The following is a 14151-nucleotide window of genomic DNA, read 5'->3' as shown; positions in this document are numbered from 1 at the left end:
CAATCGAGATGTATACACAAGAGCACCCACACCCAAGCCCACCTCAGGAATCCATCCAGCTGCCCCATGGGAAACTCCTTCCCATTTGTTTATAAAGGTCCTTGTCCTTCCAGGCCCAGCTCAACCCTACCTCTCCCTGATATCCTCCCTGACTCTTCTAGATTTTTTTATTCTACCTTCTTAGCCTCCTGACAAAAATCAAAATCACAGTTTACCACACTGATGGCTTCTAATTTCCTCACAAATGTTAATTTTGTCCTCTCAGTCAGACTAAGTGTGTCAGCAAGAAATATCTTATTCCCACCCATTGACCTCAAATATCCTATCTATAGTCACAAAACTGTCCTTCAAATGCCCAGACCCCTGCACCTTTTGGCTCCTACTCAGAGGTAATTTTTTCCTTATGGGGTGGGGTACAGTGGGGTGAATTACTGTCATAGAAATGACTTCATAACATTTCAGACTGAATTAAAGCACGTTGCCAAGCCCCCTCCCAATCTGAGAGCACTAACCTGGGAAATGGCACTCTTAGGACTGATGTGAGAAAACAGCAAGGTCACAGAAACACACCGCACACCTCAGGGTAAAGAGGGAAAACAATAAGATTCTGAGTTTGACACAAGTGACTGTAAAGTATGAGCTACAGAGATGGCTCAGTGGATAAGAACACTTGCTCTACTAACATGTGGGCTCAAATCTCCAGACCCACGTGAAAAGCTCAGCATAGAGCACACACCTATAACCCCACAGTGAGAGAAAGACAGGCAGACCCCAAGAGTTCACTGACCAGACAGCCTAGCCAAATGACAAGCTTCATGGTCAGCTAAGGAGGGACTCTTTATCAAGACAGCAGTTTATCAAGACAAAGTCCTGCTCTGGCCTCCATAGACATTCCCACCAGAACTCCCAGCATGTACCACCTCACAGCCACCCCATAAACACATCATACATACACCACCACAGCCACCCCACATACTAACACACACAGACAACACACACTCTACACACAACAAAGTACCCTTCCATTCACTGTGAAGCCAGACATAGGCTGCCAGACCCTGAGCATTAGTTCTTTCAAAATGCAAGAGACATGGTGATGGTGGGAAGGGGAAATTTTTTTCTCAAACTCTAAATACCTAAGAATATTAAATCAATCTAAATTAAGAAGTGATTTTCATTAACACCGGGACTGATGATGACTAACGACCCTGAGCTGTTCTGCCTAGATAGACCAAAGACCAACAACCAACAACAACCACCTCTCCAGGCTGCATTCCTAGGAAGTCATCACTATGCCAGCCATGTAGGAATGCACCTGCTTTTCCAACAGGATAGAGGACTTTCTGTCATTCTGAAGTCCACTTTCATCTCATGTAACTATCTTTAAAGAAAATGAACCCATAACTCACAGGAAGATGCTTGTAACCATGCTCCAAATCTTACAGGAAAAACCAAAGTGAGAACAGTGCTCAGAGAACCCGAACTCCTTTCCAAATGCCACACTGCCATCTTCAGATTTAGAAGCATTCTCATTTCCTCTGCACAGCCAGCTGGTGCTAGACACCTCACATGCCTTCTCTTTCAGTCCTCAGGCCAAGATTCCAAAGTCTAGTCCCCAAACTGGCAGCATCAGTAACATGCAGACACTGGTTAAAAACATATGTTCTGTGGGCTGACAAGATAACTTAGGAAATAAGGATACTTGCCACCAACCCTGACAACCTGAGTTGTATCCCTGGGACCTACACAACAAGTGAGAACTAACTCCCACAAGTTGTCCTCTGACCTACACACACACACACACACACACACACACAGATGGTGTGTGCACATACACAAGAATGTAAATAAATAAATAGGTGCCACAGGGATGGCTTAACAATTACGGGTACCGTTAAATGTTCTCCCAAAGGATCTGAATTTGGATCTCAGTACCCATCTCTGGGTGCTCACAACCACCTTTAACTCCAGCTCTATGGTAATCAATGTCCTCTTCTGGATACTGTGGTCACCCTCACCCACATAGTGCATACACACAGACACATTTACATAAATTAAAATGTGTATATATAAATATAAAATTATACACACTTGCCTTTAAGAAAATAGTAATAGCTAACCCACTCAGAAGGCAGAAGCAGGTGGATCTGAGTTAAGAGGCCGGCCTGATCTACCTAACAAGTTCCAGGACAGCCAGAACTACATGGTGAGACCCTGTCTCAAAAAAAGCAAAACAAGGAGCTGGGCGGTGGTGGCACACACCTTTAATCCCAGCACTTGGGAGGCAGAGGCAGGCAAATTTCTGAATTCAAGGCCAGCCTGGTCTACAGAGCGAGTTCCAGGACAGCCAGGACCCTGTCTTAAACCCCCCCCCCCAAAAAAAAAAAGAAAAACAAAACTAGTAATAAGTGTACTTTTTAAAAACTTGACTATGCATTCTCAGGCCTGGATACAATGTTTTTCTGTCAGGTATGCTCAAAGCCCTGCTGAGTTTAATCCCCTGCACCAAGTAAATAAACCAGAGCATGGTGGCACATGTCTATAATCTCAGCATTTAGGAAGCAGAGGCAAGATTCAAAGTTATCCTTAACTACACAGTGAATTCAAGCCACCCTAAGCTACACAAGAACCTATCCAAAGAATTGGGGAGAGTGTTGTCAGGTTTTATCTACTGAATTGGAAACCCTGGGGTGGAGCCTGGCAACCAACTGAAACCAAGCCTCTAGGGAATCCTGATGCACAGCAAATTAGAGAGGGGATGGGTGTCTTTTCCATGAAGTAGTCCTTGTTGGTCTTACTTTAGGGTAAAATAAATCAAGCTCAATGATGGGTGGGTCCCACCCGACCCAGCCAGGAGGCCCACTGGACCAGGCCCCATGCCCAGCTCCAAAGCAATCTGCCATGAGGTTGTGACAGGCAAACTATGCCATTAGAGTCTCTAAACCACTGTGCTGCAGGATGAGAGAGATGTGACAATGACATTACCAAAGAAGGGTGAGAGCAGAAGGAGGATACAGCCTGCATTCAAGTGATTAATTATAAATGCTTTTAAATTCACATCATGCATTAGCCTGAATGGCCAGCCATCCCTCAGGAGAGCTCATTTCTCCATTTGTCAATTGAGTTACATGACCAAAGCCTTAGAGTCCCTATGGACCAACTCTGCACTGCTTTGAACAGAGAAAGCTGAATTACTCATTATTTCTCTAGAACACCCTTAAATGCAGTACACTGCTTGAACTAGGATCCACAGGAAGAGAAACTAGGAACGCAGAAATGAAGCTCAGTCCAGGACCCAACAGAAGAATCAATCCACTCTAGGGAAGCAGGAACCTCAAAGAGGCATGCTTTTTTTTTCCTTTAAATTCCAAACCTAAATAAAACAGTTATCATATAAAGTAGCCCATTCAATTACTGACACTCAAATTACAGTACTTCCACAGATCCTAAGGTCTGGAGAAAGCCAGGAACTTTAACGCATTTACAGTTCCCAGCCTTTCAGGAACTCAGGGACCCAGTGTGAATACTGAGTCTTGCAGCTTAACCCAGCAAATCTAAGTTTCCACTCACATACAGGTTTCAATCCCAACCTTATGCTCTGATGAAAATGGTTCTGTTTTAAATGCTACTAAAAGAGCATCAAGATTTTAGGATTCAGCCGGGCGTGGTGGCGCACACCTTTAATCCCAGCACTCGGGAGGCAGAGGCAGGCGGATTTCTGAGTTCGAGGCCAGCCTGGTCTACAAAGTGAGTTCCAGGACAGCCAGGGCTATACAGAGAAACCCTGTCTCAAAAAACCAAAAAAAAAAAAAAAAAAAAAAAGATTTTAGGATTCAGACTTCTCAATCATCAGACTGCTAGCAGGTATGGTCAAACACACCTCTAGATACAGTGGATGAATATACACTTAGCCATAGACATGTTTCCTTGAATTTGTTTTTCTAGGTTTCTATTTTTAGACACTATGAACAAACTAAGAAAATTCTAGGCCAGATATGGTGGCATATACCTTTAGTCTCAGTACCTGGGAGGCAGAAGCAGGTGGATCTGAGTCCAAGGCCAACATGAGGGCTACATAGAGACCCTGCTTCAAAAGAAGAAAAGGAAGAAGAAAGGAGGTAGGGAGGAAGGAAGAAAGACAAACAGAAAATAAATTTGGGTTGGAGAGATGGCTCCGTGGTCAAAAGTACTAATTGCTCTTCCAGAGGCGCTGAGTTCAATTCCCAGCAACCACGGTGGCTCACAACCATCTGTAATGGGACCTGATGCCCTCTTCTTCTTTTTTTTTTAAAGATTTATTTACTTATTATATGTAAGTACACTGTAGTTGTCTTCAACCACACCAGAAGAGGGCATCAGATCTCATTACGGATGGTTGTGACCCACCATGTGGTTGCTGGGATTTGAACTCGGAACCTTTGGAAGAGCAGTCAGTGCTCTTAACCGCTGAGCCATCTCACCAGCCCCCTAATGCCCTCTTCTGTCATGCAGAGATACAGAAAATAAATTTGGGGGTTGGAGATTTGGCTAAGTTAAGAGCACTTGCTGCTCTTTCAAAGGATCCCAGATCAGTTCCCAGCACCCATGTCCAGAAGCTTGTAGAATCCCACACCCTCTTCTGGCCTCTGAGAGCACTGTACCCATATACACATAGAAACACACACAAATAATAAAATAATAAGCAATAAAATAAATCTTTTTTTTTTTAATTAAGAAAGCTAGTCTTGGTGATGAGTGCCTTCAACCTCAGCACCAAGTCAACCTGGTGTACATACTGCATTCCACGGCCACCAGAGCTCCACAGCCAGTGACTGCCTTATCAGAATGTATGTCAGTGTTCAAAAACTCAATCCGCTGGAGGGCTGGGTACATCTCAGTAGCAGAGTACTTTGCCTAGCATGTGTGAGGCCCCAAGTTCGATTCCTAACACTGCCGGGAAGAAAATACAGAAATCCACTAGATAGTCATTTCACAGTAGGGACGGCCAACAGTAGTGGTTTATGCCAGAGCAAGATTAAACAGTGGGACTAGTGGTACAAAAATCATAGAAGCGTCATCCTAGCCCACAGGACTATTTATTACAGACCTGAGTACTATTGTATGTCACAGACTGAACAGAGCCTTGGAAAAGCAAAGAAAGTGAGGCAACCGCTGGCCTCAAAGTGTCACAGTCCCAAAATGCCCAGAGTGCCCTAACAGACCTTGTGTGCTAGAAAGGCTGGGAGAGTAGAGGAAGAAGGGTCCAAAGATTGGCAGCTGGCAAAGGCTTGATAGTGAGGCAAGCATAAACCCAAATACAGACCAAGGGCCAACCATGGTAGCCTGTGCCCTGTAATTCAATCCCTGGAGAGAGTGAGGCAGGAGAATCAAATTCCAGGCCAACCTGGGTTACACAGTGAGACCCTTTGGGGAATGAATTCTCAGGGTCACTAGGTGCTCATGGCACTCAATCACATCCCATCCACAAGGCAGGAGAGCTCTGCACACAGTGGGCAATTGAATAAAATTCATTCTTTCCATGCTTCAGTCCACAAAGAACTCAAAAGTTGCCACTATTAGTGAAATTTAAAACTTCCTTTAACTTCTAGAAGAAAAAAAAAAAAAACACCATTAACATAAATCAGATTCTCCAAAACTTTTCAACTACTTTCACAGGACTCTTATCAGAATCTCCACTCTTGGGAAATCTATTCCTCATTATGAAAGATTACATAAGAAGCAGTCATATTCCCACAGAGAGGTTCTGCAAAGGATGGGCCATTATTCAAGACTGCAAACACCATGCCAGGTATCATCACTTGGAAGCTTCAAATACCTAGGCTGGGGAGAATGCTAAGCAGTCAAGAGCACATACTTTTTAAAGAACCAGAGCTCACTTCCCAGCACCCACATCAATGGCTCCCAACTAAATGCACTCCAGCTGCAGGGGGCATGACACCCTCTTCTGCACTCAGAAGGCACCAACACTATACACTGGCCCCCAGACACACACACATTTTTTTTTAAAGTTTCCCGTTTCTTGGTAACTCAGATGTTTGGCACCATACACCCCGCAGGGAAAGGAGATCAGCACAGCCCCCATCCTTCTATCTCAGGGCTCAGGGAAAAATCCAAATACCCAACAAAATTACTCAAATCAACCCATGTGGAACAGTACTTTGCAGGTCATGTTTATGAAACAACAACCCAGCCACACAGTTACAGATAACTAGCCTAACTTTAAAACTAGGAAAGCCAAACTTTAAAGTCACAAAAGCAGCCTGGGTGTGGTGGCCCACATCTTTAATATCTCCACCCTAAAAGGCAGATGCAGGTGGATCTCGGTGCATTCAAGGCCAGACTGACTACCCAGTGAGATTCTGTCACAAACATAACAAAAGCAAACATTCAAATAAAATAATAAAAAAACCGAGACCTACAGGTGTTTCCCCAACACAATCATTAATCACAAACACCCAAAGAAAAGCTGCAGTTCCTCGCAAGCTCGTTTAAATACAGACAAGAGCTTCATCACCAACAATACATAGATGGAAAGCTTAATTACCAATGCAAAGCCGATCACCGGAGAGAGAATCCAGTATCCGCCGCTATCACTCTAAATCTAGAGTTACAAGACCACAAAGTTCCCGTTAAGTCTTCCTTATATTACATAATAGGGACATGGATCAAAGAAATTCACCTTTTTCAATCATTTCAACCCAATTTCAATCCCTTCTTCCACAGGGTATTTTCTTGAGTGTGCAAAAGAAGAATTCACACGTCTTTCTCATCTTCCCTTGCCCATTTTCTTGTATGAATGTTAAATATAGCAGGCAAGCGATTTGAGGGAATCCTAAACGTTGAAGAAATCCTTAAGTGTCCCAGAGTTGGGGCTTCCAGCTGTGTCAAACACCCTATCCCTAAGATGACCTTGGGCAAACTAACACATTTTGGGCCTTAGTTCCCCTAGTCAAAAAACACAAGAATAGCTAAATCCTATCTTTTCTGAAACATAGACTTCAAATGCGTTCCCCAGGCAGCACTAAAGTGAAGAGGCCGCTGGGAAGGACTGAGGCCCGAGACCAAGCAACAGACTTACACCGACCGACCTAGGGTTTCTAGGGAGCTTAGACAATCTGCTCCCCCTGCAAAACCACTGGGCCAACTTCAGGTTGCAAACAAAAACCTGTTGGCCCGGACTCCTCTAGGAATGGCCTGCCTCTCCCAACGCGCTCGGCTCGCGCTCCGACGGAGCCGGCCCACGGGAGAGCGAGGGTCCCCCGGAAGAGGCCGACCCCACGCGCGGCTCGCCCACCCGGACTCGCCCAACAGGGCCGCCAGGTCTCTGCCATCCCACGCGGAACAAAAGGCAGCTGGAGCTTGGCTTCACCACCCCCGTCCCCGCTGTGCTGTGGAGTGGGGGCCGGGGAGGGGAATCTAGTCCCGGGGGCGAGAAAGACGTGGGGAAGGGGACCCCCTTCCCCCGGTCCCCTGAGGGAGGGCCGGCCGGCTCGGACCCGGTTCGAGGGGCGAGCACGCTCTGGGGAGGGGCGGGGTTGTTCCAAACTGAAGGCTCTGTCGCTGAGGTGTGAGGCGAGGACAGGAGCCGAAGCCGGGAGGCAGACGTCGCCACTCTCTCTGCTCCGAGCGGGCTCAGGTGGGGCGGGGCCTGGCTGAGCCGTCCAGCCGGGTGGGATCCGGCTGGCCGCACGGTGCACGCCCCGGCCGGCGAGGGGGAAGCCGGTGCTCTTAGGGGCGTCCACGCACTGGAAGAGAAGGTCTGCGCGCAGCCCCGCCCCGCCCCGACTCCCGAGCCACCACCACACCAAGCCCCGCGAGTCCCGGCTCACCTCCGTTCCTGGCCAGCGCGAGTGCAAGGCTGCAGCCGCCGGCGACGCGGGAGAGGCGGGAGCGACCCGAGCCTGTGCAGCGTTTGACACCCACACGCCAGCCAACATGGCGGCCGAGAGGGGGCGCGCCGGCAGCGAGCGCGCGCGCGCGGGCCCCGCCCTCCGAGCGCGGAGGCTCCTCCCACACACACTGGCTCCGCCCTGCCTCGCTCCTAGGCCCCGCCTCCAAACCGGTCCGCCCCTCCCACATATGCCCCCAAGGCCTTCTCTAAATAGCTTCTGCTTCTACACAAACCTAACAAATTTATGAAGCCCTAACTCAGAATCCTACACATCCCCACTACCTCAACAATTCCCCAGGGCATACATAACTACCTTAACCATCAATCCATGCTCCTCCCTTAAATCCTCAAGCACAGAACCCCGCCTAGCCTAATCAGAACCATGGTCTCTTAGTGTTTCCTCTTGCACGTGAAAAATGTTGTGATGCAGAGACAGGAAGGAGGCCAGGTGCCAGACAGGGTTGATTTATTTAGCTACAAGTGCGTTCACTTCATGAAGATTCACTTATGCATATTTCAGATTTGTATACTTTTCTGTGTGTGCATTTCAATAAAAAGGTTGAGTCCAGAACTTTGGCAGCCCAAGTGGTTGAACCCTCGGCCGAGTCTCCCATGATTCATCAGGACGCTGGGATTTAGCAACTCCAACTGCAAGCCTGCAGTCTCACTCTTATGCACCCAACAAAGCAATGTAGGGCCGGCCACATGCCAAGCTACAGCACACAGAGGCAGGCCAGAGATGAGAGCAGAGCCTTATACAAGAAAGTAAGGAGAGTCCTTTCCCTCTTTCCCTGAGAGAGGATCTCAGAAGGGTCAGAACTGAAGGCTAGACCCCAAAACTGCTAGCAGAGAGCTGTCATAACAGGGTCTAGAACATGAATCAGGGCTCAAGGGGAGGGTACAGGGTACTATTTCAGTTGTTTGGATATGCTTGGCCCAGGGAATGGCACTATTAGGAGAAGTGGCCTTGTCGGGGTGGGTGTGGCCTTGTTAGAAGAAGTGTGTCATTGTGGTAGTGGGCTTTGAGACTCCTAGCTGCCTGGAAGACACTCTTCTGTTGGCCTTGGATTTAAGATGTAAAACTCTCAGCTCCTCCAGCAGCATGCCTGCCTGGACTGTGCCCTGCTTCCTGCCATGTTGGTAATGGACTGAACCTCTGAACCTGTAAGCCAGCTTCAATTAAATGTTGTTTTTATAACAGTTGCCAGGCTAGAAAGATGGCTCAGCAGTTAAGAGCTCTGACTGTTCTTCTGAAGGTCCTGAGTTCAAATCCCAGCAACTACATGGTGGCTCACAACCATCTGTAATGAGATCCGGTGCCCTCTTCTGGTGTGTCTGAAGACAGCTACAGTGTACTTAAATATAATAAATAAATAAATCTTAAAAAAAAAAAAAAAGGAGTTGCCTAAGTCATGGTGTCTCTTCACAGCAATGCAAACCCTAAGACAATTTCTGTAACCAATCTATGCCCAAAATTTTCATTCTGCCTTTGCTCACTGAAGGAGACTTTGCAGGTCATTGTACTTCTCAGAACCACAAGTACATTTTTCCTATAAAATACTCGCAAATTCACAAGAAAGAAAAGGCCCCTGGGTCTCAAAAGCAGGGAATTTAGAGTCTGTTTCTCAGCCCACAATATAATAAAGCTGGAGACCACCCCTAACACAAGGTCATGTGGTCACTTTTCTTTTGAAAGTCTAACTGAAGAACATTCTGGATGCTGGAAGCCCTGACCCATAATTTACTGCTACAGTGTGTCCCTGGATTAATGAATGAAATCACACATTATATACCCGCTTTGCCATAAGAACTATAGTTCCATTTTGAACTGGCCCATTGGGTAGCGGAAAATGTATTTCTGATTTCTCTGCTCCTTATCACAAAGTAACAGCCACCTCTCCTGTAACAAAAGACTAGTTAACAGGAGTGGGCAAAATACAGCTGACTTGATCATTTATGTGGCCAAAAGCCTTCAGCAGTGAAGATTCAAAGAACCCAGAGAAAGGGGACCTACTCCATATGTGTGTTCATTTGATGAAGAATGAACCACCATACAGAGATGTGATTAGACAGAACAGGGTAGCTCTAATGTAAGAGAGGAGACCAGAGAGGTTTGCCTGTTCTGATTCTTAGCTTTTCTTTATGGCTTGGCTTTCTAGATATATACAGAACCCATTCTGAATGCAAGGTCTAGTGACCTACAGGCTAACTTAGAGAACGTCTCCATGGCCAACACAGAAAAATTGTCTGGGCTTTAAGGCTGATCTTGGTGGAGAGGAATTCTAGTTTCTGAGGCTCAGCTTGAGGGATGAAAGATCATAGGATATAGAAAGGCAGGGAAGGGTCAGAAAGAGACTTTGCTGGCAACACCTTTCTAATGTCCTTCAGTTCAAAGTACCCTGCATGGCAAATGACACACTTTGGGGACCCAACAATCTCATTATAGAGAATGGAGCTTAGAGGAGAAGAGAACTGTCTTGAAATAATAGTGCCTTGCCCCATTTACAACTCCAGATTGACAATGACAGCAGCCTGGCAAGGGTGGAGACAGCTCCATACTCTGGAACAGCCTGAAAGATTCTCCTCAGAGGCTTCTGCTGAGGTGAAGCTGAGACACACGAGAAAGGCCAAGGTCTGAGAAAGAAGGGGAAAAGAGCTCCTCACTTCAGAGTTTGGATGAAATCTTTTGCCAGCTAAGAACCAAAAGTTCCACCTCAATTAAGAATAATTAATAACATTTGCTGGGAAGGTTCACAACATTTATTTTATAAAGAAATTTTTTGAGCTAGTGAGATGGCTCAGTGGTTAAGAGCGCCGACTGCTCTTCCGAAGGTCCGGAGTTCAAATCCCAGCAACCACATGGTGGCTCACAACCATCCGTAACAAAATCTGATGCCCTCTTCTGGAGTGACTGAAGACAGGTATGGTGTACTTACATATAATAAAGAAAGATTTTTATTCCAGCACTCCGGAGGCAGAGGCAGGCGGATTTCTGAGTTCGAGGCCAGCCTGGTCTACAAAGTGAGTTCCAGGACAGCCAGGGCTATACAGAGAAACCCTGTCTCGAAAAACAACAACAAAAATATATATTAAAAAAAAGCCCTGAATGACTATGACCTGGGTCCTAACCAGGCTCATGCTTCTCCCAAGCATTGTTTACAATGGAGATAACTTCCTCCTAACTTCCTGCCTCCCAGGGATTTAGAGTTTACCTTATCAATTGCAACCCTGTCTGATACTCCTCAGAAACCACCCTAGGATTTCAGTAAGATTCTTTTTTTTTTTTTTAAATATCTATTTATTTATATTATTTATATGTATGAGTACATCATAGCTGTCTTCAGACTTACCAGAAGAGGGCGTCAGATCTCATTACAGATGGTTGTGAGCCACCACGTGGTTGCTAGGAATTGAATTCAGGACCTCTGGAAGAGCCTCTCTTAACTGCTGAGCCATTTCTCCAGCCTCCTTTAGTCAGATTCTTTAGTAACTTTTAAAGGTAAATAGTTTCAAAAACGGACCAAAAGGATACATAGAGCTATATAAGGCTATTGCAACACTTAGTCTCAGCACTCAAGAGGCAGAGCCAGGGGGATGTTTGAGTACAAACAAGGCCAGCCTGGTCTCCAGAGTAAGTTCCAGGACAGCCAAGGCTACACAGAAAAATCCTGTATAATAAAAAAATATAATAATAATAAAAATTTTAAAAAAGAAAAACAATAAATTCCTCACATCTTATCCAGTATGTCTTAGTTTCTTCTAAATATGTCTTTTAACCTCATGCTGAAATTAAAATCTATATTAAAATCTCCTTTAGAGGGTGAAAAGATGGGTTAGTAGTTAATAGTGCATACTACTCTTACAGAGGAACTGAATTAAATTCCCAACACCCACATCAGACACTAACAACCACCTGCAACTCCAGCTCCAGAGCGTCCAATATCTCTGGCACCACAGGCACATAACTAAAAATAAATCTTTTTAAAATGTCTTTTAATAAACTCTAACTCGCCGGGCGTGGTGGCGCACGCCTTTAATCCCAGCACTCGGGAGGCAGAGGCAGGCGGATTTCTGAGTTCGAGGCCAGCCTGGTCTGCAGAGTGAGTGCCAGGACAGCCAGGGCTACACAGAGAAACCCTGTCTCGAAAAAACCAAAATAAATAAATAAATAAATAAATAAACTCTAACTCTGCTTCACACTGGCTCGTCCAAGGGTGTAGCTTTGTTTGGTTTTGTTTGCTTGTTTGCTTTGGAGAAAGGGCCTCACTCTATAGCTCTGGCTGTCCTAGAACTCATCTTGTAAACCAGACTGGCCTTGAACTCAAGGAGATCCTCCTGGAATTAATAGCATGCTCCACCACACCCAGCCAAGGGAAGGTTTTGGCTTCTCTGAGTCAAGGTCCCTAAAAGGGAATGAAGGGAAGGTCTCTGAACAGAATGTCACCTCCAACCCTGCCAACTCTGAACCCAGGACTTTTCACAGCAGGAACTAATTTGAGAGTGAACCAGTGTGAATCAGAGTTGAAGGTCATTAAGAAGAGGCTTATGTTGTCATGTTTCGTTTTGAGACAGGTGCTCACTATAAAGTCCTGGCTGGCCTGGAACTCTCTGGTGTTAGGACTCAGAAACTTGGGACCTGTGGCTGAGGTGCACATTAACATATCAAAGCGGTGCTGACCAGCTCTTCCCAATCCCCGCTTTTACCTGTGGCTCCTCCCAGTTCCTTCTCACCCTGCCCCCTATCCCAAACTTATCTTTCTCAGGACTGGACTTACCCCCTAGCTCCCCCAAGCCTGATTCCTACATCACTTGGCCATTTTGGCTACTGTGGCTTAGCTTGAGCATCCTCTTGCTCCCCTCCCGCCTCTCTTCTTGTGGTCTGGTTTAGTCAGCTGACCATGTTCAGCCTGGACTCTTCCCTCTGCCTGCTTTCTCCCTTATATCCACAATAAAAGTCTTCTCCATACTTTAGGCCCTGGCCTTGAACTTAGAAATCCGCCTGCCTCTGCCTCCCAAGCGCTGGTATCAAAGGAGTGCGCCACCACTGCCCGGCATCCTTTTATTTCCTTGTGTTTCGTTCAACTGTGTACACTAGGTTCAAACTCAGAGTTTTGCCTTGCTTTTGCCTCTGCCTCCTGAGTGCTGGAATTAAAGGTGTGTGCTACCATGCCTAGAGACAACCCTGCCCTGGTGAAGGATATAGGATATCTACCAGACTTTTGAGTGAGGGGCTTTTTTTCCTGTCTTTCTATCCTGTCTCAGGATGAACGATAAAACATTTCTGGTACATACCTAGGCATAGAGGACATTACTGACTAAATCTCACGGTCTGATTTTTGGATTGAACCCAGGCTCTTACAGATGCTACCCAAATGTTCCCAGCCACAAGCTCCACCCTAAGATTTTCAATGATGGGACTGTCTGTCTGTGCTGTCTGTCCCCTCCCCCATGCCCCATGCCCCCACCCTAGGGTTTCTCTGTGTCCCATGACTGTCCTGGAACTTGGTCTGTAGGTCATGCTAGCCTTGAAGGAAGACATCCTCCTGGGTCTGTCTCCTGAGTGCTGGAATTAAAGGCCTGAGCCTTTAATTCCACCACCCAGCTTTCTGTGCTGTCTTATATAGTGACCTGCTGCAAGCGTGGTGTGCCTGGGTCCCTGCTGTTGGAAACAAATATTCTCAGGGGAGAGTAATTAAGCAAAGCAACTTCCCTTTAAGAAAGGAGAGCACCTGAACTAGGGCCAGTCTACCAAACATAATGAGTGAGGCAGGAGAGATTGCTTAGGTGTTTGGGTTTTGAGTTTTTGTTTTATTTATTTATTTATTTATTTTGGTTTTTCGAGGCAGGGTTTCTCTGTGTAGCCTTGGCTGTCCTGGAACTCACTCTGTAGACCAGGCTGGCCTCGAACTCAGAAATCCACCTGCCTCTGCCTCCCGAGTGCTGGGATTAAAGGCGTGCGCCACCACGCCTGGCTGGGTTTTGAGTTTTTGGTTTTGTTTTTTGTTGTTTGGTTTGGTTTGGTTTCAAGATAGGGTTTCTCTCTGTGTAATCCTGGCTGTCCCGGAACTCACTCAGTAAACCAGGCTGGCCTCAGAGATCTGACTGCCTCTGCCTCCAAGTGCTGGGATTGAAGGCGAACACCAGCAGCACGGTGACCAGCTGCTTTCTCCCACTGGCTGTCCTCAAGTTCCTGGAATAGGGGGTAGGAGCTTTGAATAAAAAAAAAAAGAAGTTTTATATTCCTTTGCATATTTGTTTTA

General features: G+C 46.3%; 1 protein-coding gene across 16 annotated transcripts in view; it reads right to left on the bottom strand.

Annotated features, from left to right (window-relative positions):
* Positions 1-7972, bottom strand: part of Epn2 (epsin 2) — a 58032-nt gene extending 50060 nt beyond the window's left edge. For 10 of the 16 annotated variants that reach the window (XM_029483349.2, XM_085829944.1, XM_029483347.2 and 7 more), the window contains exon 1: positions 7830-7970. The gene's annotated coding sequence lies outside the window, so the exon portion shown is untranslated. Of the gene's footprint in view, positions 1-6679; positions 7756-7829 lie in introns of those variants that run through there. The other 6 variants (XM_085829947.1, XM_029483357.2, XM_029483355.2 and 3 more) reach the window with 6 other exon arrangements.
* Between the last annotated feature and the right edge of the window lie 6179 nt (positions 7973-14151).

This window comes from Mus caroli, unplaced genomic scaffold (assembly GCF_978045245.1).
Source record: "Mus caroli unplaced genomic scaffold, Mus_caroli_1 scaffold_13, whole genome shotgun sequence".
NCBI lineage: Eukaryota > Metazoa > Chordata > Mammalia > Rodentia > Muridae > Mus > Mus caroli.
This window is presented reverse-complemented; position numbering and strand designations above follow the sequence as displayed.